This window comes from Pseudophryne corroboree, chromosome 4 (assembly GCF_028390025.1).
Source record: "Pseudophryne corroboree isolate aPseCor3 chromosome 4, aPseCor3.hap2, whole genome shotgun sequence".
NCBI lineage: Eukaryota > Metazoa > Chordata > Amphibia > Anura > Myobatrachidae > Pseudophryne > Pseudophryne corroboree.
Window position 1 is genome coordinate 931992252 of NC_086447.1, and position 23390 is coordinate 932015641.

At 48.8% G+C, this 23390-nt stretch overlaps 1 long non-coding RNA gene across 2 annotated transcripts; it reads left to right on the forward strand.

Moving 5' to 3' along the window:
* The first annotated feature begins 309 nt into the window (after positions 1-309).
* Positions 310-23066, forward strand: LOC134910735 (uncharacterized). Of its 2 annotated transcripts, none has more exons than XR_010176277.1 (2): positions 310-546; positions 22638-23066. It is a non-coding gene; the product is annotated as an uncharacterized LOC134910735 (long non-coding RNA). The 2 variants fall into 2 exon arrangements; XR_010176278.1 differs by lacking the exon at positions 310-546 and adding an exon at positions 19294-19514.
* The last annotated feature ends 324 nt before the right edge of the window (positions 23067-23390 follow it).

Below are 23390 nucleotides of genomic sequence, written 5' to 3' on the forward strand. Positions count from 1 at the left end.
ACATGAAGCCTGTAGGCCAGCTTATACCAGAGATGCTTAAGCCTAGCCCTTGTTGTGTCCACATTTCCCTACATGAGGAATTCTTACAGTGACCGGTCACAGCAGTATACAGTATATGTCTGTATACTGTACATACTGACTGGTGACATGTGCGGCTGAAGTATCCAGCGTGTCCTGTGCGCCTTTTCCATGAAGAGCCTGCAGCTCCACCCTCCCCATTACATATCCAGCCCTGCACAGACTCCATGTACTGGCGTGCCATCCCCCATGAAGAAAGCCACGTTTGGTGTCACAACCCACCTTACAGGAGCTCTGCACGCCTGCTGCAGTGGGAGGGTCCTAGCTCGGCGGCTCATTGCCTGACACAAGGCTGCAGCCCACACGCATGGCCTGGAGGCCCGTCTACTGGAGACATGGGGTGGAGCTCAGCCCTGCCGAGTAACTGACAGCAGCAACCGCCTCTGGCTCCAGGGCGCTACGGAAGGTGATCCGAGGATCAACAGACCAAGGGAGTTCTCGGTGCCCCCTCACAGAGGCGTCACTAGGGTTGGTGTCACCCGGTGTGGTAACTCATGGTGTCACCCCCCCCATGGACCTTCTCCCATATCACACCACACGCAATCCTTAGAAATGTTTTTGTACTAGTTTTACTTGTAAGTCATAATTCCTGTATATCACTGAATGCGATGGCAATAGTAGTGACATAGGACCCTATTTAGGTTGGTTTGCATATTCTGCTTAAAAGCAGAATCTGCAATCGTTTCTGTAGCATGCTGGGGTCCGTCCAGGATGCTAATTGGCATCCAGCGATGCGATTTCAATTATTTTGCGATCACATCGCTGAAGCAGATACGAAGGATGACCCCCTGCAGACGTAGCTAGGCTGCGTATGCAGGCAATGCACCGCCATTTTTCGGGTTGCAGTGGGTGCGTGTGATGTCACATAGCCGCCCCAAAAAAGCTCTGATCCCCTTTCCCAACCACACCCTGCTACGCCGGCCCCCAATGAAAGTGCAGTCCCTCAGGGATGCGACCGCACTTTGATTGCATGCTCACTGTCAGCGTGGCGCATTTTAGCAATTTTATTGCTAAAATTAAATGCAACCAGAATAATGTCCATAATTGAGTATGAGCCGAAATTCACATTATACAACACAGAATGAGCCGAAATTCACATCATAGAACACAGATTGATCCGAAATTCACATAATAGCACACTGAATGAGCCGAAATTCACATTATAGCACACTGAATGATCCGAAATTCATATTGTAGCACACTGAATGAGCCGAAATTCACATCATAGAACACAGAATGATCCAAAATTCACATTATAGCACACTGAATGATCCGAAATTCACATTGTAGCACTCTGAATGAGCCGAAATTCACATTGTAACACACTGAATGATCCGAAATTCATATTGTAGCACACTGAATGAGCCGAAATTCACATCATAGAACACAGAATGATCCAAAATTCACATTATAGCACACTGAATGATCCGAAATTCACATTGTAGCACTCTGAATGAGCCGAAATTCACATTGTAACACACTGAATGATCCGAAATTCACATTATAGCACACTGAATGAGCCGAAACTCACATTATAGCACACTGAATGAGCCGAAACTCACATTGTTGCACACTGAATGAGCCGAAACTCACATTGTAGCACACTGAATGAGCCGAAATTCACATTGTAGCACACTGAATGAGCCGAAATTCACATTATAGCACACTGAATGAGCCGACATTCACATTGTAGCACACTGAATGAGCCGAAACTCACATTGTAGCACACTGAATGAGCTGACATTCACATTGTAACACACTGAATGATCCGAAATTCACATTGTAGCACTCTGAATGAGCCGAAATTCACATTGTAACACACTGAATGATCCGAAATTCACATTGTAGCACACTGAATGAGCCGAAACTAACATTGTAGCACACTGACTGAGCCAAAATTCACATTAAAGCACACAGTATTATCCAAAATTCAGGGACAGGGAGAGTGACAGCAGGGACAGTGACAGAGGGACAGTGACAGAGGGACAGTGACAGCAGGGACAGTGACAGAGGTGCAGTGACAGAGGGACAGTGACAGCGGTGACAGCAGTGACAGAGGTATAGTGACAGCAGGGACAGTGACAGAGGTATACTGACAGCAGGGACAGTGACAGAGGTGCAGTGACAGAGGGACAGTGACAGCGGTGACAGCAGGGACAGTGACAGAGGTATAGTGACAGCAGGGACAGTGACAGAGGTATACTGACAGCAGGGACAGTGACAGAGGTGCAGTGACAGAGGGACAGTGACAGCGGTGACAGCAGGGACAGTGACAGAGGTATAGTGACAGCAGGGACAGTGACAGAGGTATAGTGACAGCAGGGACAGTGACAGAGGGACAGTGACAGCGGTGACAGCAGTGACAGAGGTATAGTGACAGCAGGGACAGTGACAGAGGTATACTGACAGCAGGGACAGTGACAGAGGTGCAGTGACAGAGGGACAGTGACAGCGGTGACAGCAGGGACAGTGACAGAGGTATAGTGACAGCAGGGACCGTGACAGCAGGGACAGTGACAGAGGTATAGTGACAGCAGGGCCAGTGACAGAGGTATAGTGACAGCAGGGACCGTGACAGCAGGGACAGTGACAGAGGTATAGTGACAGCAGGGACAGTGACAGAGGTATAGTGACAGCAGGGACAGTGAGAGGTATAGTGACAGCAGGGACAGTGACAGAGGTATACTGACAGCAGGGACAGTGACAGAGGTGCAGTGACAGAGGGACAGTGACAGCGGTGACAGCAGGGACAGTGACAGAGGTATAGTGACAGCAGGGACCGTGACAGCAGGGACAGTGAGAGGTATAGTGACAGCAGGGACAGTGACTGAAGTATAGTGACAGAGGTACAGTGACAGCAGGGAAAGTGAGTGACAGCAGTGACAGGGACATAGGGAAGCAGGGTAAGTACCTGAGCAGCGGAGGGGGGTGTAGTAGGCGGCCCTAGGCAGCGGAGGAAGTGGGCTGCGGTGTGCAGAACGTGGCCGGCGGCAGTGAGGAGAATGGCAAGCTGCAAGCGGTGCCGGCGCGCAAGATGACGTCATGAGGAGTGACGTACAGCGACCGGCATCCTGGCTGAGGAGACTGTCAGGAACCGCCAGTACGGACCCGGCGGCGGTATTCAGGCAGCGATTTGAGTCAGCAGGGGGATGCGATCATAACAAGAGGACGCCGCGGCACAGTTATGATCGTGCAACCCCCCCCCCCCCCCCTCCCCCTCCGAGCAGGTGCATGTGCGCCGCGGCTGGGTCCGTGCTTTCTGACACATTGTCAGTGTAATGGTAGGAATGCGACAGGTGTGAGGCTCTTGTTTGCTGTCACCCCACTGAAGGGTGACACCCGGGTGCGGGCCGCACCCCCCGCACCCGCCTCATGACGCCACTGCCCCCTCAAATCTGGCACCCGGGGCACGGGACCCCTTACCCTCCCCCCTAGTTGCGGCCATGCATGGTGGTAATCGAACCCATGACCTCAGTGCTGTGAGGCAGTAATTGCTGGTGATTACACCATCCGAACAGTCACTAATTATACTCTGCTACTATCAGGAGGTTCGCGCTACATGTACTGTACTAGATGTTATAGATAGCAGGCAGTTTCCTCTCCTCCTGAGACAACAGGTAACATGGTATGATTTAATAATATATGATTATGGTAGGATTTAATAATATAAAATTATTCTTTATGTTACAGCGCCATCTGGTGGACTATTACTAACATATGCCTTTTATTTAAATAACATGCAGAAAGCTTCGTCCAGGCCGCTAACATTTATTTATTTCTTAACAGTTTTTTATATAGTGCAACAAAACTGGGTAATAACAGACAGGCACAGAGGTAGGAGGGCCCTGCTCCCAAGCTTACACTCTATAGGGAAATAGGCACTGATACACAAGGATAGGTGCTACCTATTGCATAATGGTCCTCCAGATTGTAAAGGCTCTTAGTGGGCTGTATGATATGGTCACACAGCGATGTTGTCCTGGGGTCAGGTGGATGGGAAAGGGAAGAAAGAGACAGCGTGAGGAGATGTGTGGACTGTACAGTGGGGATATAATTGGATAGAAACGTTTATGAAGTCTGACAGCAGACTCGGAAATAAACTTTGGGATAAATGTTGCTTGTGACCTGGTTTTCCTTCAAAAAACCCGTTTCTCCCAAACCCTCCACCCAGAACGCTGATCCCAAACCTATACAACAACAACCTTCCATATATGTGTGACGCCAGATTACGCTTACCATACGATCGCTCTAATCTCATGAATTACACAGGTTGTGTGGCTGGCTGACCTCAAGCCTGTCAGCCTCAGGACCTGTGTAACCCATAAGTGTCCCAATATAAAGGGATGGTATGGAAAGTCTACGCCAGATACACAAAACCGTGGAGCGGCCATTTTATTTTCTAGTTATATCACCTATAAGGTCTTACGGTCCCACAGCAATAAGTACGGTATCTCATTTAGCCCCAAATGTATTAATTCTTAAAAAGTGATAAAGGGGGAGTGACAAAGAGAGATAAAGTATCAGCCAATCAGCTGCTGTCATTTCTCAGACACATCCTGTAACATGGCAGCTAGGAGCTGACGGGCTGGTACTTTATCTCTCTCCATTTTATCACTATTTGAGGCTTAATACGTTTGCTCCTTGTGTGTACAGCTGTGGTTTGGCAGAGCGCTGTACACACCACTGGAATTGTATTTGACCCAATCACAAGTCCAGTGGATGAGCCAGTAGTGTGGCTTATTGAGAAGTGACGTAATAGTCGCACTCACTGGTACAATGGCTGAGACATGAAGCGGAGCGCGGTACACACAGCGCCCCAGCCGGTGACTGTCCTCTGCATGCAGGTAGTGATGCAGGGTGGGTAAGATCGTGGGTAAAAACAGAAGGTCACTTGGAGCTGAGGGGGAGATATCCGCCTCGCACTATGTCACTCTACACAGTCACGAGATGGCGCATGCGCAGTAGTAACTCCAGCGGCCATCTTGGTAAGGGAATGAAGCGTCATCCCCGGAGGAGACATACTGGGGAATACATAGTAGCGCCTTCCCATTCTAACAGTCCTATTGGCACCACCTTTATTATAACTGTAGGGTAACAGAACCCCCTACCAGGGAATACTGTACATGGTTAGGGGGACCCAATCCCGGGGTCTAGGTGCCCAAATTCTGGTGGTCACTGAGACAGACACTCACAGTCTTCAGTCTCAGTGACCACACCCGGGTGCGGCACGGTTCCAGGCGCCGCCTGTGACTCACACGCTGCCCTGACGCCGCAGATCATTGGAGCGTGTCAGATTCTTTATTTGTCATGGGCACAGGACTGGGACCATTGAGAATCAGAGAGAGATTTAGGGGGATATCCAATTATCCCCGGTAAAACATTGAGGGGGATATTCAATTTGGTCCGAAGAGACATCGGGAGTAAAAACCCCCGATGTTTCTTCGGGTGCTGCGGTCGGGCTATTTAATTTGCTCGGCCGGTAACAAGTCCTCTTACACCCGAAAACACACAGGTTCAGTGAAACCTGTGTGTTTTCGGGTGAAACAGCCCCGTTTTCGGTTGAAAACGGGGCTGTTATCGGGCATTTTGCTTCGCCTGCCGGAGGCAGGTGAAGCAAAACCCCGATAAGCCGCGGCACGCGCCGGCTTATCGGGGCCAATTAAATAGCCCCCACCGGCCGATACTTATCACCCGGCACCCCGGGCCAAATTAAATATCCCTAATAGTGTGAAAAACAGCCGTTTTTCTGACTTTTTTTCCGATGTTTCAACAATTTTTTTTTTATAGACTATCCAGATGGATCGCTTGTAAAAAAAAAAAAAACCCTTCTCCTGAAAACACACAGGTTCGGTGAAACCTGTGTGTTTTCATGTGAAACAGACCCGTTTTCAGTCGAAAACAGGGCTGCTTCCGGGGATTCTGCTTCACCTGCCGGAGGCAGGTGAAACAAAAACTCCGATAAGCCAGCGCTTGCTGCGGCTTATCGGGGCTAATTAGCTAGCCCCCGGCGGGACAATTAGCCCTGGTAAATTACCGGGGCTAATTGGATATCCCCTTTAGAGGCCTATTTATTATCATTATTTTTACTAAAATAATGTGAAAAAAGGGGGTTTTCTGTCTTCACACCCTTTTCACGTTATTTTTGAATCATTTAAATGTATTAAAGGGCATTTGGAGCCGTTTTCATGAAAAACTGCTACAAACCCTTTAAGTCACTTTTGACCCGTGGAGACATGCCAGTCATTGAATCAGCAGTGCCAAGTGAGTCAAGAAGGGTCTGAGAAGCCTCAGTGTGACAAAGGGGATGGACTTCAGTGGTGGGCATAGCTCCCAACATGACACTTTCCAGGAGGGACAAAATGCTCTGTTCTCTTAACTTCTGATTGCCATCACCTGTGCTGAAACACTAGTCGTATCATTTTACCTGCCCTTGTGTCACACAAATAACAAAGACAGCTTGCCACAAAAGAGTTGTATTAAAATCTGTTACACTGCCTAATAAAAGGTAATATAATAGCTACGTACCTACAGTCTGCATATCATAATATCAAAGGTGTGTCTAAAAAAAAAAGTTAAAACAAAAACTTTTTTCCTTGTGGACTGTACTTCATAGTGTGGCAGGGCCACTGTGGAATTTTATTTGTGGACTTGGGGCCTAAATCAGGTTTAATCGCAATAGTCCAAAAATTGCTAATGGGTAATTTTCGGACTATAGCGCAGGCGATGCGCCTGCACAGCACGTACGTGGACTTTCACAGTGCAATTGCATCCTGAAAGGATGCAATAACACTATGATGAAAGGGGCGGGCATTGAGGGGGGGGGGGGGGGGGGCGGTAACGCAGCATTAGGGGGGCCTGTGTTGTCCGGACCGTTTTAGCTGCTGCGTGGGAAAACACAGTGGTGGTGCGCCTGCTAATGCAGTCAGGCTGAGCAGGCTCGGGTCAACCCTAACTGCTGCAATCGATGCGTTGCTATCCCAATTAGATTGTGATCGCGGGACTGCTCCAAATTTTTTTAATAGATTTTGCAGTTTATCAGAATCTGCTACTGATACTGAACTAGGCACTTGGGGGGTCATTCCGAGTTGTTCGCTCGCTAGCAGATTTTAGCAGCATTGCACACGCTAGGCCGCCGCCCTCTGGGAGTGTATCTTCACTTAGCAGAATTGCGAACGAAAGATTAGCAGAATTGCGAATAGAAAATTATTAGCAGTTTCTGAGTAGCTCGAGACTTACTCCTACACTGCGATCAGCTCAGTCCGTTTCGTTCCTGGTTTGACGTCACAAACACACCCAGCGTTCGGACAGCCACTCCCCCGTTTCTCCAGACACTCCGGCGTTTTATCCTGTCACGCCTGCATTTTTCCGCACACTCCCAGAAAACGGTCAGTTTCCACCCAGAAACACCCACTTCCTGTCAATCACACTCCGATCACTTCAACGATAAAAATTCTTGGTTTGGACGTGAGTAAATCTACTAAGTTTTGTGCTAAATTACTTAGCGCATGCGCACTGCGTACCATGCGCATTTTCGCCTTAATCGCTCCGTTGCGAAAATCGGCAACGAGCGAACAACTCGGAATGACCCCCTTGGTGCACTGTTGTTTGCTGCTTAATAGCAGCAAATAGAAAAAAAAAGCAAGAATTACACTGCGTCTGGATACGATACTGTTACTGTACCAGCCGTACTTACTATATAATTTAATTAAAGGCGTGTTAGTGTATAAAACACACACACACACACACACACACACACACACACACACACACACACACACACACACACACACTTTATTGTTGCATTTGAAAGTGCTACTCTGAATTTTATGTTATGGTAACAGCACAAAAAAGTCCAAGTTTGTATGTTATTCCTAAAAATATATAGGAGTGAGATGTGTGTTAGGTTTCATTTCTTTGCCAGCTGTTGATAATCAGGGTCGGTTGTTGCCCCCTCCCGGTGGGCCAATGTGCATGTGGGGCCTGTTTTGCTTGTTGACATGTGAGGGGTAGTGCTGTCACCATGGTTACACGGTATACCTCTGGTGCTGTCTCCATGGTTACACGGTATACCTCTGGTGCTGTCACCATGGTTACACGGTATACCTCTGGTGCTGTCTCCATGGTTACACGGTATACCTCTGGTGCTGTCACCATGGTTACACGGTATATCTCTGGTGCTGTCACCATGGTTACACGGTATACCTCTGGTGCTGTCACCATGGTTACACGGTATACCTCTGGTGCTGTCACCATGGTTACATGGTATATCTCTGGTGCTGTCACCATGGTTACACGGTATACCTCTGGTCCTGTCACCATGGTTACACGGTATACCTCTGGTGCTGTCACCATGGTTACACGGTATACCTCTGGTCCTGTCACCATGGTTACACGGTATATCTCTGGTGCTGTCACCATGGTTACATGGTATACCTCTGGTCCTGTCACCATGGTTACACGGTATACCTCTGGTGCTGTCACCATGGTTACACAGTATACCTCTGGTCCTGTCACCATGGTTACACGGTATATCTCTGGTGCTGTCACCATGGTTACATGGTATACCTCTGGTCCTGTCACCATGGTTACACGGTATATCTCTGGTGCTGTCACCATGGTTACATGGTATACCTCTGGTGCTGTCACCATGGTTACATGGTATACCTCTGGTGCTGTCACCATGGTTACATGGTATACCTCTGGTGTTGTCACCATGGTTACACGGTATACCTCTGGTGCTGTCACCATGGTTACACGGTATACCTCTGGTGCTGTCACCATGGTTACACGGTATACCTCTGGTGCTGTCACCATGGTTACACGGTATACCTCTGGTGCTGTCGCCATGGTTACACAGTATACCTCTGGTGCTGTCCCCATGGTCATACTTGCCTACCTGACCCTCTCCATGAGGGAGAAAATGCTCTGTTCCTGGACTTTCCTGGTAATGTATGATTGCCATCACCTGTGGTGAGCTAGTTAATTGATGAGAAAGGTGTTTCACCACAGGTGATGGCAATCATACAGTACCAGGAAAGTCCATGAACAGAGCATTTTCTCCCTCATGGAGAGGGTCAGGTAGGCAAGTATGCCCATGGTTACACGGTATATCTCTGGTGCTGTCGCCATGGTTACACGGTATACCTCTGGTGCTGTCGCTATGGTTACACGGTATACCTCTGGTGCTGTCACCATGGTTACACGGTATATCTCTGGTGCTGTCCCCATGGTTACACGGTATACCTCTGGTGCTGTCACCATGATTACACGGTATACCTCTGGTGCTGTCGTCATGGTTACACGGTATATCTCTGGTGCTGTCCCCATGGTTACACGGTATACCTCTGGTGCTGTCGTCATGGTTACACGGTATATCTCTGGTGCTGTCCCCATGGTTACACGGTATATCTCTGGTGCTGTCGCCATGGTTACACGGTATATCTCTGGTGCTGTCCCCATGGTTACACGGTATACCTCTGGTGCTGTCCATGTGAGGCCACTTTCAATTCCCTTTCCGTTTCTGCCCAACTTTGAAAGAAAGTGCCATGGAATACGCTAGCGCTACATAACTGATAATAAATGAATATATAGCGCTCAGGTAAGAATTATAAAACCTCTTGGTGTCACCGGGCATTTCACACAGCAGTGACAATGTGAAACAAATTGTAATACCAAAAGCTGTATTATACAGTTATTTATCTTACCTCATTTGTTTTATTGTTTTCTGTGGGGACCAATGGGTGTGGTTTTCCTGTGAGGGCCAATATGTGTGTTACTTATTTCCTGTGGGGGCCAATGAGTTTTATTTTTTTTTTCTTGTGAAAAGTTTTTTATCTGCGCTTGCGTCTGAGTTACAGCGAGCACGCATGCACTGCGCTGGTGTTTGTGCAGAGTCAGACGCTCGCACCAAGAAATGTATAAGGAATGTGTTGGGCATTCCTGTATGGTTACCGGGGGCTGGCTAATCAGACGTAGATATAACGTAGTGTGGGCGTGTTGCTGAAACTGGTTACATATAGAGATACTAGGTGCTTCATCACGCCCTACGGGCGCTCTTCACACCGTCGCAAGGGGCTGCGCCCCCTTAACCCTTGCATGCCTTTCTGGGGTTCAATATTTGTGTTATATGGAGTATCACCTGCATTCCTTTGTTAGTGGTTAAATATTGCACAATGAAAGGGCGTGCGATGGTGAAGGAGGCGCAGCCCTTTGCGACGGCGTGAACAGCACCTGCAGGGCACGATGTACAGAATGTAGCGGGTGCGGGGGGGACTGCGGATGGTGTCTGTAGATGCTGCGGGTGGAGGGAGGCAGAAGTGGGGGTGGGGCCCGGATGGGGAAGGTTCGGGCGGTGCTGCGCGTGGGGGAGGGGCAGAGGAGTGGGGGATGCAGATGGGGGAGGGGTCCGGAGGCACTGAAGGTGGGGGAGGGGCAGGGGTGCCACGGGTGGGAGAGGGGCAGGTGTGGGGATGTTGTGGATGGATGAAGGGTTCCGGAGGTGCTGTTGGATGGGAAGGGACGGGAGTGCCGGGGGTGGGGTAGGGGACCGCAGGCACCATGGGTAGGGTAAGGGCAGGTACGGGTGTTGCGGCGGATGGGAAAGGAGGTCCGGAGGTGCTGCAGGTGGTGGAGGGGCAGGTGCGGGGGTGCCATTGGTGGGGGAGGGGTGGGTGAGAGGGGGACCGCTGATGGAGGAGGGTGTCTGCAGATGCTGCGGGTGGAGGGGGGCAGGTGTGGTGGGAGACATATAAGGGGGGTGAATGGTGGAAGGGGCCTGGAGGTGCTGTGGGTGGTGAAGGGGTGGAGGAGTGGGAGCCACGGGTGGTGTAGGGGGTCTGGAGGCACAGCATGTGGGGGAGGGGTGGAGTGCCGCATGTGGTGGAGGGGAAGGTGCGGAGGTGTGGTGCATTGGGGAGAGGTCTGGAGGCGCTGCGGGTACTGTACATGCCATAAAAGGTAGTTGGAGGGTATGCAGTAACAGAGCCAGGACAGGGGTGACAGGGTCAGTACAGGGTTGACGGGGCCAGGACAGGGGAGACAGGGTCAGAACAGGGGTGACGGTGCCAGGACAGGGGTGACGGGGCCAGGACAGGGGTGACGGGGCCAGGACAGAAATGATAGGGACAGGATAAGGGTGACAGGGCCAGGATAAGGGTGAAAGGGCCAGGATAAGGGTGGCAGGGCAAGGCCAGGGGTGACAGGGACATGACAGAACACAGGGCACGGGAGAGATTGGTATTAGGGACAAAACAGTGGTGACAGACAGATGTGTCTTACCGGAGTCACTGCTGCTGGCTGCTGCTGTTCCACTCCAACCTGTTGGCATCTGCTGCTGGTGGAGACTTGGCATGGCTGACTCTCTTAGGCTGTATTCCTGCTTCCTCTGCCCGTCCGCATCACTCCCCCCCTCCTCAGTCACAAACCGCAGACCTCGCGCAGCTGCCGGGCACTGTGGTAAGGTGAGACTGGGAGTGACTGGTTAGCCCCCAGGAGATGCTGCGGATGGAGGGAGGAGGGGGTCATAGCATGCACGTGGCGCGGACCTCACGGCTTCCGGGCACTGTGGTAAGGGGAGACTGGGAGTGACTGGTTAGCTCCCAGGAGACGCTGCGGCTGGAGGGAGGAGTGGGTCAGAGCCTGCAAGCAGCTCGGATTTCTGCAGCGCTACCCGCCAGCTAAAGTGTGTGAATGAGCTGGGCGCACTCCACTGCGAGTGGCAGCGCTGCAGCTAGCGGTGGGGTTGCCGGGGCTGGAGATAACAGAGGCAGTATGGAACCTGCACAGCGGCAGGTGCCCCACTAAACTGCAGCTAAGAAGCGCGGAGTGTGCCAGAAAAAGTGACGCTCCTCCGCAAAAGAGAGACCCTGCTGAGTATGCTGATGTGGGGGGTCAAGCACACAGTGAGCTGATGCCCGTCTGTCTGTATGACATACCCCTCACACACCCCCATACCTCCCAAATGTCCCGATTTTCGCGGGACAGTCCCATTTTTTGGGGTCTGTCCCGCTGTCCCACCCGCGGGTCGCAGTGTCCGGCGGTGGGGGGGCAGTTGGAAAGCTCCTGTACTCGCTGTTCTGCTTAGCAGAGCAGCGGTGAATAGTGGAGACAGAGGGAGAGGGGGCATCAGGTGGTACGGATTAATGGGGGGGTTCCAGCAGCAGAGCCGGATTAAGGTGGGGGGGCGGGCAGGGGATACGTACCGTTGGCCCCACAGTTTTAGGGGACCCCCCGGCTGGAGTAGCTCTGTCCCAGCTCAGAAGCTCCCCCGTCCTGCCAGCAACAGCGGCAGCATTGTGCTACAGTCAGCACACGCTGCTGCATATTGGCAGGTCTGGGGTGTTGCAGGGAGGCAGCAGTCTCCCTGCTTTCTTCTCCCTGTGCGGGTGTGTAGGGGGGAGCGACCACCTCCTCTGGATTTAGCCCTAGCTGAGGGGCCAAAATCCCATTAAAAAAATAAAAATAAAAATAGAAATTTGCATAAGGGGGCGTGGCCACGCGGGGCGCGATTAGGCCACGCCCCCAGCCCCCCCAGCAGGCACAGCAATGAGATAGGGCTCCCCTGTCACAAGTGCCCTGGGCCCCCCGGACTCATAATCAGCCCCTGGGAGCATGCCAGCAGCTCACAGAGCGCTGGGCATAACCCCTCCCGTGAAGCCACGCCCCCTTTTCGCCGAGTGTGTTTCCTTCCTTCTGCCTGGAGAAAGCTCCTGCAGAAAGCTGGCAGGTCTGCACCCCTGCCTGTGACATGCCCAATGCCCATGCTATCTGCTTCTGCTCCTAGTCTCCTGTAGATTTGGCCAGATCTCTGTGACTCATTTGACTAACTCCGCCCACTGTTGTAACTCCGCCCAGCGTTAGCAAATGAATCACAAGGTCACAGAATAGGGCTATTATATAGGAGATTGGGGTAAATTTACTAAAGTGGGTGTTTTTTTTAGAATTGGCGATGTTGCTCATAGCAACCAATCAGATTGTATCTATTATCTTCTAGAAGCAGCTACATAAATGTTTACTAGAATCTGATTGGTTGCTATGAGCAACATCACCAGTTCTAAAAATCTCCCACCTTAGTAAATGTTCCCCATTGAATTGTTCACATTGGAGGCTACTCAGATGGATGATCTGCACCTACAGTAGCATAGGGCTGGTGAACGTTACAATGATGCGACTGATGGCGTCTAAAGACTCACAAAGCGTTATTGCAGCATCTGTAGACACTGGTGGCATGACATCATGGAGGTCACGCAGCCACACAGTGCACTGCAGTGACTGACTCACTGAGGCTGCTGCTAAGGGTAAGGGAGGGCAAGTGAGGGAGCCTCTACTGCAAGTTCTGCAACATGTTCCTGAAAGCTCTGTCTTCATATCTGCTCAGTCTTCTGTGGGGGAAATTAATGTGTTTTCTTTTCCTGTGGGAAACAATGTCTGTTCTTATTCCTGGGGTGCAATGTGTGTTCTTTGTTACTGTGGGAGGGGATGCCGTTGGAATGGGGGCTCCACAAATTCTTCTCACACGGTGTTAGTAGACCTGGAACCGGACCTGGGCTTGATTATAACTTTGTGTAAGAAATAAGAATGTAGCGGAATATCTACTCTGTACAGCATACCTCCCAACTTTTCAAGAGCAGGGGTCGGGCTCCTCGTGCATCTAAGCCGTGCGTGATCCGGAAAGGTGGTGTGGCATCGCATTGGTGGAGGCATGGCTTCTGTTTAGAGGGCGAGGCCTCGTGACGTGGACCCGTTTTTCTGCATTTTAGGGGCATGCCCAGCGCTCCCTGAGCAGCCGCCTGCTCACCTCCCAGCACTGAATAAATGCCGTCATCTATTCAGCGATCACTCGCTGCTTTGCAGAACAGCAGGTGATCAACTGCCCCCCCTCTTCCCTGTGGGACACTGCGATCTGCGGGTGGGACAATGAGACAGTGTCCAAATAACGGGACTGTCCCGATTCCAGCGGTATGCTACAGTAGAGTTTCTCACACTCCACCCTCAGGAACCCCAAAACTCAGCCCTCAGGAACCCCAACAGGTCATGATTTGTGGATCTGTATAATATGTCAGTTAGGAATGAACGCAGCACATATTCTATAGTGTGTCAGTAATGAATGACGACACCTGTGCACCAGCTAGGCCCAGGGGCGGATCCAGATCAAAACCACAGGGGGGGGGCACCACGATAGGGAAAGGCGGGGGGGGGGGGGGTCTATTGTGCGAACTCCTGGGATGGTGGGTGTGGCCTCACAGGGAATTCTGTACTCACAAGCCACAACCTTATTTCATCACGCTGGGGGCATGGAGTACAGGCTTCTCCCTGTCACTGTGCCAGCAGAGCTGGATTAAGACCATGGGGTGCCCGGCGCACTTGAGACAGTATGGCCCCTAATAAAGAGAAGGGGTGTATATATATATATATATATATATATATATATATATATATAAAGAGGTTTGGGAAACAGCGGCACTCAGCAGTCTGGATATCATTCAATTAATCTTTATTCGGTCCGATGGGGGTCAGCTAGAGTCCATGTGGATCCATAGGCTTAGCACTTTAAAACCTGGGGGGCTTAATGACAATTTGGGATTAATTAATTTCTTGTAAAAAAATTTTTTGTGAAAGTGATTGGGCCTCAGTTAGCCGACCCCATGTGTAAGACAAGTCAGCTCTTGGGGCTCTGTGTGTATGTCTTTCATAGTTCATTTTCTTAACACAAAGCAGCATCATGAAATTCCAGCTGCCACATAGATAGTGCCTGTTTTAATATTCTGTCTAACAGGTTCTCTGTTTTTTATGACATGGAGATCCAGATGTGCATTTTGCTCTGCTCTATACTTTCAGATGTTTTTAAATTTATGCCCAATAGAGTTTGCACTAGTATTTTTTAATTAGATGTTTTGTCACAATATTGACGGTAAAATGTCATCTTAACATGTCACTTTTTTTCATTTTTCATCATTTGTTTGTTTATATTGTGCACAGTTGACAGCGGTTCCATGGTAACGCTATTTGTCTTCCTTGCCAGGACTCGAGATCTCGCGGGATCGTGCGATTGGTGAGAGGCAGTGGAAGTGAAGCGGCCGTGGTATGACACTCGGGCAGTGTGTAAAGCCCCGAGAGGTAACCATGGTAACGCGCCTTGCATTCGTAACATCATTTCCGGTTCCGCTGAGACACGAGCAGCCGGGCGGAAGTCATGAGAGGGCGGCCGGACGGACACGCTGCAGCTGTAGATTGGATGGGGACAGAGGGTAAGTGTTTGTGTTGTATATTTAAACACCCATGTTTGCCACTTGTGTTATCCTGAAGAAGGGGAATAGGTCCCCGAAACGTCGATATGATTTGCACCATTTGCACAAATATATGAATGCTGTTTCAAGCCTCTGAGTGCCGCCTCAATTCTTTCCCTGCATGCCACCGGTTCCCGGTCGGGGAGGGCACCAGAGCAAGACTAGTCCAGCATTGGACTATATGGAGTGCCGGAGCAGTCGTTCATTCCATATTCGGTTCCTGATGCATGTGCAATGCATGAAGGTTTCCAGCTCAAGGCACCCATATCTTTGTGTATAAAGGAACGCTTCTTCTCCAGGTCACCATTCACTTTGTTTTGCACATTTGCACCACACTGAAGGTGGGCACAGCGAACATTTGCACAACGCTCTTTTGCACAATTTAAGCACTGCGTTTTGGCACTTTTCTCAATATGGCAGCTCCGGTCTTGGAACAGACTGATTTTACCTCATTTTTATTACACTGTGACACATATGAGACCCTAAGTTTTTCGGACTTGGAAGCTGAAAACATTCTCCATAAGGATCCAGCATTCACTGAGAAGGTAATCACATCAACAGATGAGGCACAGCGGGACCTGCTGCGCCTCATGAAAAGGGAGGTGGATTATTTATACCATAGCAGGACATCATCAGACTATTATAGAGCAAAGCAGCTTCCCCGCGGCTTCAGGGTCCACAATGTTCCTACTATTGGGCGTTACAGCATGGAATTTTGCAGGAAATGGGTCTCGGTTTTAAATAAGTGCTCTATGGACTTAATTTTACTGGTAGTGGAGGAGTCCACCAAAGAGTTTGAAAAAACCAAAGCCCTCATTGCACAGTACAAAACAGACCATGCTGAATTGCTAGCATCCGATGACGCCAGTGGATGGTTGACTAAACTAAAAGATCAGGTAGAGCAATATAGAGTGAACTTATTGAAGTTCAAAAAAGAAAAACTTCAAAAAGTACAAATGGATTACTCCCAACACAGGGTGTACCCGTGGTTGGGTAACGTGTCCAACACTCAGGGGAGACCCAGACCTTTTCAAGGTCGCCGTGAGAGGAGGTGGCAAGGCACGAGTACCACTTCTGCCAGCGACTCTGACGACATGCATGGCGCGTCTGCAACTAATTCCAAGCGTAATACCCCTTTAGGGGTCAGGACCCGCGCCATCATCGCGGGTCAAGGAAGAGACGGCAGTTCACCAGACGAGGGAGACAAAACCAAAGGCAAAAACAAAGTAAAGCCTCCAAAACCGAAGAAGCGCTAATTTTTAATTTGTCCAGCACACCGTTGTCATCAGCCGAAAAACGTGTGCTCAACAAAGGTTTGTCGTTTGTCCCCACTAATTATGGTGATGAGTTCAAAAATAAAATCAGCACGTTTAAATTGCACCGCACTTTAAAAATCAAAGAGCACTTTGGAAAGCAACCAGCACTGCCATCCAAGGAACCATTACCTCCAAGAATCCAGAAATTGGGCCCGAAGTCACGGTTTGAACCAGTCTCCACCAACGCTTCCCTGAAAACCTTTAACAGAATGCTTGAAAATCCAGTCATCCACTGCAAGAAACGTCAATTCCATAATTTGCAGCATGATGAGCGTGCAGCTTTAAAAGCGTTAAGTAACAGGAAGGACATCATAATTCGTGGTGCCGATAAAGGCGGATCCATAGTTGTGCAGAATACCACAGATTACACAACTGAGTGTCTGAGACTTCTCGCGGATAGCGAGACATATTGTCTTTTGGATAAAGATCCTTCTGCAGATTATAAAGACGAATTAACAACATTGTTGGAAAATGCCAAATCGCAAGATTTAATTTCAACAGATATCTTTCAGAGATTGGTACCCGATAAACCGGTGGTACCTATTTTTTATACCATTCCGAAGGTCCACAAGGACGCACAGAGACCCCCGGGCAGACCGATCATATCTGCTCGTGGGTCTCTGTGTGAGCCGGTGGCCATTTTCCTGGACACTTATTTACAACCTTGTATTCAAGGTATTTGCACATATTTAAAGGACTCTAGCACTTTATTACAGACACTTAGCACTTTTGATGAAATTCCTACTGATGTGTCGCTGGCCTCAGTGGACGTCACCAGCTTATACACCAGCATTCATCACCAACAGGGGTTGCAGGCGGTGAGACGTCTTATAGTTGGTAATGCACGGTACACTGGGCCAGATATTGAGTTTTTCCTTGAGTTGTTATGTTTCACATTGACACACAATTTTTTCATCTTTGATGGCAAATTTTATAGGCAGCGAGCGGGGTGTGCCATGGGGTCTTCTGTGGCACCCTCGTTCGCAAATGCCTTTATGTGGGAAACAGAACGTGATCTATTTCTAGTCAACAGAACCATTGCCGACAGATTGTTTGTGTATTATAGATACATAGATGACGTGCTGATCTTTTGGCGGGGTGACATACAGGATCTAGGTTCATTGATTGATTCACACAACCAGTCTGACAACTCGGCCAAACTCACCATGACCAGTAGCCCAGTCGAAATTTGCTTTCTGGACATTTTTATTAAAATCCAGGAGAATAAAATCCTGACATGTCTTTATAGAAAGCCAACCGATCGCAACACGATCTTGCGATTTGACAGCTTCCATCCCCGATCTACTGTCAGGGGTCTTCCTTACTCCCAGTTCCTGAGGGTGTGTAGGGCCAATAATAGCGATTCCACCAAGATGGATCAGCTTAAAGATATGGAAGACAGATTCCTGTCTAGAGGTTATCCCCTGGCGCTAATACGATCGGCCCGCTTAAAGGCAGAGGCTTCTCAGAGGGAAGCCTCAAAGAAACCCAAACACACCAAAGATATGACTAAAATTATCCCTTGGGTGTGTGAATATGATGTGACAAGTAGGGAAAGGCAACGTCAATTAAATCAGCTGTGGCCCATTGTAACATCAGATCCGGAATTAAAGATGCTACACGACAAACGCATCATGCCCAGTTATAAAAAAGGAAGAAGCATCAGGGATATATTAGTAAAAACTGACATGGCAAAATTGAGAGCTAATCCCACACACTTCCTTACCAGACGTAATGGTTGCTTTAAGTGCACTGGTTGCACTACCTGTTCCCACATGTCAATAGGTACCACCATAGCTCATCCGTTTTCAGGAAAGTTGTACAAAATTAAATGGCCCCTTACATGCAGTACCAAGTTCGTCATCTACGCCATCATTTGCCCATGCGGGCGGTATTATGTTGGCAAAACAGAATGCCAATTTAAAATCAGAATGGCACAGCACAGACTTGCCATTAGGAATGCGTTGGCATCGAGCAGTGGGGAACAGCCCGTTGCCAAGCATTTTGTTACATTTAGACATTCAATGGCCACGTTTAAACACCGCATTATCGACCACGTCCCCGAATCAATACGGGGGGGTGATCGAGGACGCAAATTACTACAGCTAGAGTCCATGTGGATCCATAGGCTTAACACTTTAAAACCTGGGGGGCTTAATGACAATTTGGGATTAATTAATTTCTTGTAAAAAAAATTTTTGTGAAAGTGATTGGGCATCAGTTAGCCGACCCCATGTGTAAGACAAGTCAGCTCTTGGGGCTCTGTGTGTATGTCTTTCATAGTTCATTTTCTTAACACAAAGCAGCATCATGAAATTCCAGCTGCCACATAGATAGTGCCTGTTTTAATATTCTGTCTAACAGGTTCTCTGTTTTTTATGACATGGAGATCCAGATGTGCATTTTGCTCTGCTCTATACTTTCAGATGTTTTTAAATTTATGCCCAATAGAGTTTGCACTAGTATTTTTTAATTAGATGTTTTGTCACAATATTGACGGTAAAATGTCATCTTAACATGTCACTTTTTTTCATTTTTCATCATTTGTTTGTTTATATTGTGCACAGTTGACAGCGGTTCCATGGTAACGCTATTTGTCTTCCTTGCCAGGACTCGAGATCTCGCGGGATCGTGCGATTGGTGAGAGGCAGTGGAAGTGAAGCGGCCGTGGTATGACACTCGGGCAGTGTGTAAAGCCCCGAGAGGTAACCATGGTAACGCGCCTTGCATTCGTAACATCATTTCCGGTTCCGCTGAGACACGAGCAGCCGGGCGGAAGTCATGAGAGGGCGGCCGGACGGACACGCTGCAGCTGTAGATTGGATGGGGACAGAGGGTAAGTGTTTGTGTTGTATATTTAAACACCCATGTTTGCCACTTGTGTTATCCTGAAGAAGGGGAATAGGTCCCCGAAACGTCGATATGATTTGCACCATTTGCACAAATATATGAATGCTGTTTCAAGCCTCTGAGTGCCGCCTCAATTCTTTCCCTATATATATATATATATATATATATATATATATATATCCCTCCAACGGCGGCACTCCGAACGGATAAATAAAGCTCATAAAAACTGCATGACTGTGCAACGTTTCAGCTCATTTATTGAGTTTTTTTCAAGCAGGTAACATGATATAAAATAACTCACCTCGTTTAAATACCCTCCACCAGTGCACTAATGGGACGCCGTTTCCTGTTTCTGGTCAAACCATACAGCAGCTTAATAAAACTAAAACTTCCTCCCCAAGCAGCACACGCGGACCTGCTGCCCTGCACTCCCGTCCCCACTGCAGCACAGCGGCCACACAGACAGGACAGCTGAGCTGAGCGACGGCTCAGCTGTCCAATAATGTATGAATGAAGCAGCCTGCCGCTCAGTCATTGGCTGGGCACGCAGGCTGCTTCATTCATACATTATTAGACAGCTGAGCCGTCGCTCAGCTCAGCTGTCCTGTCTGTGCGGCTGCCGCTGTAGTGGGGACGGGAGCCGGGAAGCGCAGCACCGCAGATCGGATCGGAAGAGAGATCCGATCTGATCCGATCTGTGGTGTGGCAGGGGGAATTGGGGTACATAGTGATCCTAAATGACAAGGGGGGCACGTGCCTGGGAGCCCCCCCCCCCCCCCCCCCCCCCCCCTGAATCCGCCACTGGCTAGGCCATCAGGAAAACCTGCACTGCTGGGGCCCTGAGGAGCGAGTCTGAGAAACACGGCTCTAGAGCAAAAGCTAATGACTAGTGTAAGTGTCATAAGTGACTGAGGAATGTTCTGCATATAATGTGAGATCCTATCTGGGATAATGCACACCCTTCTATACATGATAGAGATATTAGCAGTGACCATGCAGCTGAGGGACCATCTAGATGTACAAGTCTGTAGGCTCTTATACACAGAACCCTGGGGTGACCTCTTATATCCACAGTAATGTAATGTAGGGGGTATATTCCACCTTATGTTATACACAGAACCCTGGGGTGACTTCTTTTATCCACAGTAATGTAATGTAGGGGGGTATATTACACCTTATGTTACACACAGAACCCTGGGGTGACTTCTTATATCCACAGTAATGTAATGTAGGGGGTAATAACACCTTATGTTATACACAGAACCCTGGGGTGACTTCTTATATCCACAGTAATGTAATGTAGGCGGTATATTACACCTTATGTTACACACAGAACCCTGGGGTGACTTCTTATATCCACAGTAATGTAATGTAGGGGGTATATTACACTTTATGTTACACACAGAACCCTGGGGTGACTTCTTATATCCACAGTAATGTAATGTAGGGGTATATTACACCTTATGTTACACAATATTTCATCACACTTTGTAAGCAATAGAATTTGTGTTCAGCGTTAGCAACGTCTTAGTTACCAGTACCAATACCTATATAACACTATGGCGCTGATTCCGAGTTGGAACGCCTGTGCGTCACATTCTGCTGCTGTAAAATGCGTTATCTGAATCAACACAATTTCCTGTATATGCAAACTAGCAAAACTTACAAGATGTATGTAGGTGTGCACCAGCGACGTGTGAGCCGGGATTGTGTCACACACACATCAGACGCACTCACGTTCTGTCATTATACATTGTTTTATTATAAAATGGCTTTATAGATAGATAGATAGATAGATAGATAGATAGATAGATAGATGTATATATACAAATATACATATATACAAATATACAAATTTACAGAAATATACAAATATATACACGTATCTACAGATGAGCTTCTCCCAGCGGGAACAAGTCTCTCACAGTCAGTGGTTTCCTCAGGTCACCCAGTTGGAGTAGTGGTGACAGGGAACATCTATCACCCAGTTGGAGTAGTGGTGACAGGGAACATCTATCACCCAGTTGGAGTAGTGGTGACAGGGAACATCTATCACCCAGTTGGAGTAGTGGTGACAGGGAACATCTATCACCCAGTTGGAGTAGTGGTGACAGGGAACATCTATCACCCAGTTGGAGTAGTGGTGACAGGGAACATCTATCACCCTGTTGGAGTAGTAGTGACAGGGAACATCTATCACCCAGTTGGAGTAGTGGTGACAGGGAACATCTATCACCCAGTTGGAGTAGTGGTGACAGGGAACATCTATCACCCAGTTGGAGTAGTGGTGGCAGGGAACATCTATCACCCAGTTGGAGTAGTGGTGACAGGGAACATCTATCACCCAGTTGGAGTAGTGGTGACAGGGAACATCTATCACCCAGTTGGAGTAGTGGTGACAGGGAACATCTATCACCCAGTTGGAGTAGTGGTGACAGGGAACATCTATCACCCAGTTGGAGTAGTGGTGACAGGGAACATCTATCACCCAGTTGGAGTAGTGGTGACAGGGAACATCTATCACCCAGCTGTAGTAGTGGTGACAGGGAACATCTATCACCCAGTTGGAGTAGTGGTGACAGGGAACATCTATCACCCAGCTGTAGTAGTGGTGACAGGGAACATCTATCACCCAGTTGGAGTAGTGGTGACAGGGAACATCTATCACCCTGTTGGAGTAGTGGTGACAGGGAACATCTATCACCCTGTTGGAGTAGTGGTGACAGGGAACATCTATCTCCTGGCTATTATCACCAGTGCAGGTACAACCAGTTTATACACAGATAGATGAGTATGGCGATCAGGCATAATAGGGTGATGAGCGACACAGTAAAGTCCAGGGTGTGATAAAGTGGGGACCTGGACCCCCATCCTGCACATGCAGCGCCACGCACTACCTCTGTGCTCCCGGAGTCAGTGATGTCCTCTGCTCCGCTGTCGCTCTCCTCAGCAGGTTCCTCCTCCTCATATATGGTGGGGAGTTTCGGCCTGAACCTGCTGCGCCTAAATTCCCGGATCTTGCGTCGCTTGTACATGGGCGGGGTGGTGATAATTTTAATCAGCCAATGCGCGTGATCCATTCGGGATAACTCAGTCTCTGTCTCTGTAGGGGTGACAGGATCCTGCCCTCTGCCAGATCCAGCAATCACCACGTCATCATCGGCTCCATCGTCACCGCAACATCTGCTGCCGCAGCAACCCATCCTGCCTCTTTAGTCGGGCTCCAAACAAGGAGTGATCCCAAAGCCAAGTACAGTAGCTGAGAGAATGTGATCAGCCTGTGACATCATAGTGACCAGTAACGCATTGTGACATCATCAGCATCTACCATATGTGAGCTGGCCTGATACCCAGGGATTGTAATGACAATAAGTTTCTACCAGCGCTGACCAGTGACAGGACCAGCACCATTACTCAGTGCTGCCTATAGTCACTGACCAATCTGCCTCCCTTGGAGATATAAGTAACAAGCTGAGTCCCTCAGTGATGCTGAACGTACCCAAGTAGCACAATAAATACACCGTGAGATGCCGCCAAACTGACGCTAATCTGCTGCTTTTCTTATAACATAAATGTATTATTGGAACAATAAATGTAACAAAGTATCAGACACAAATTCTGACAATGACACAAAATCCAGGAGACATTACAGCGTGATAGAGATGAGATATACACTGTGTGTATATAACAGGAGAGATACACTGACAGTAACACCCCTTGTTATATACTCAGGAACCAGGAGACATAACAGCGTGATAGTGATGAGATATACACTGTGTGTATATAACAGAAGAGATATACTGACAGTAACACCCCTTGTTATATACTCAGGAACCAGGAGACATAACAGCGTGATAGTGAT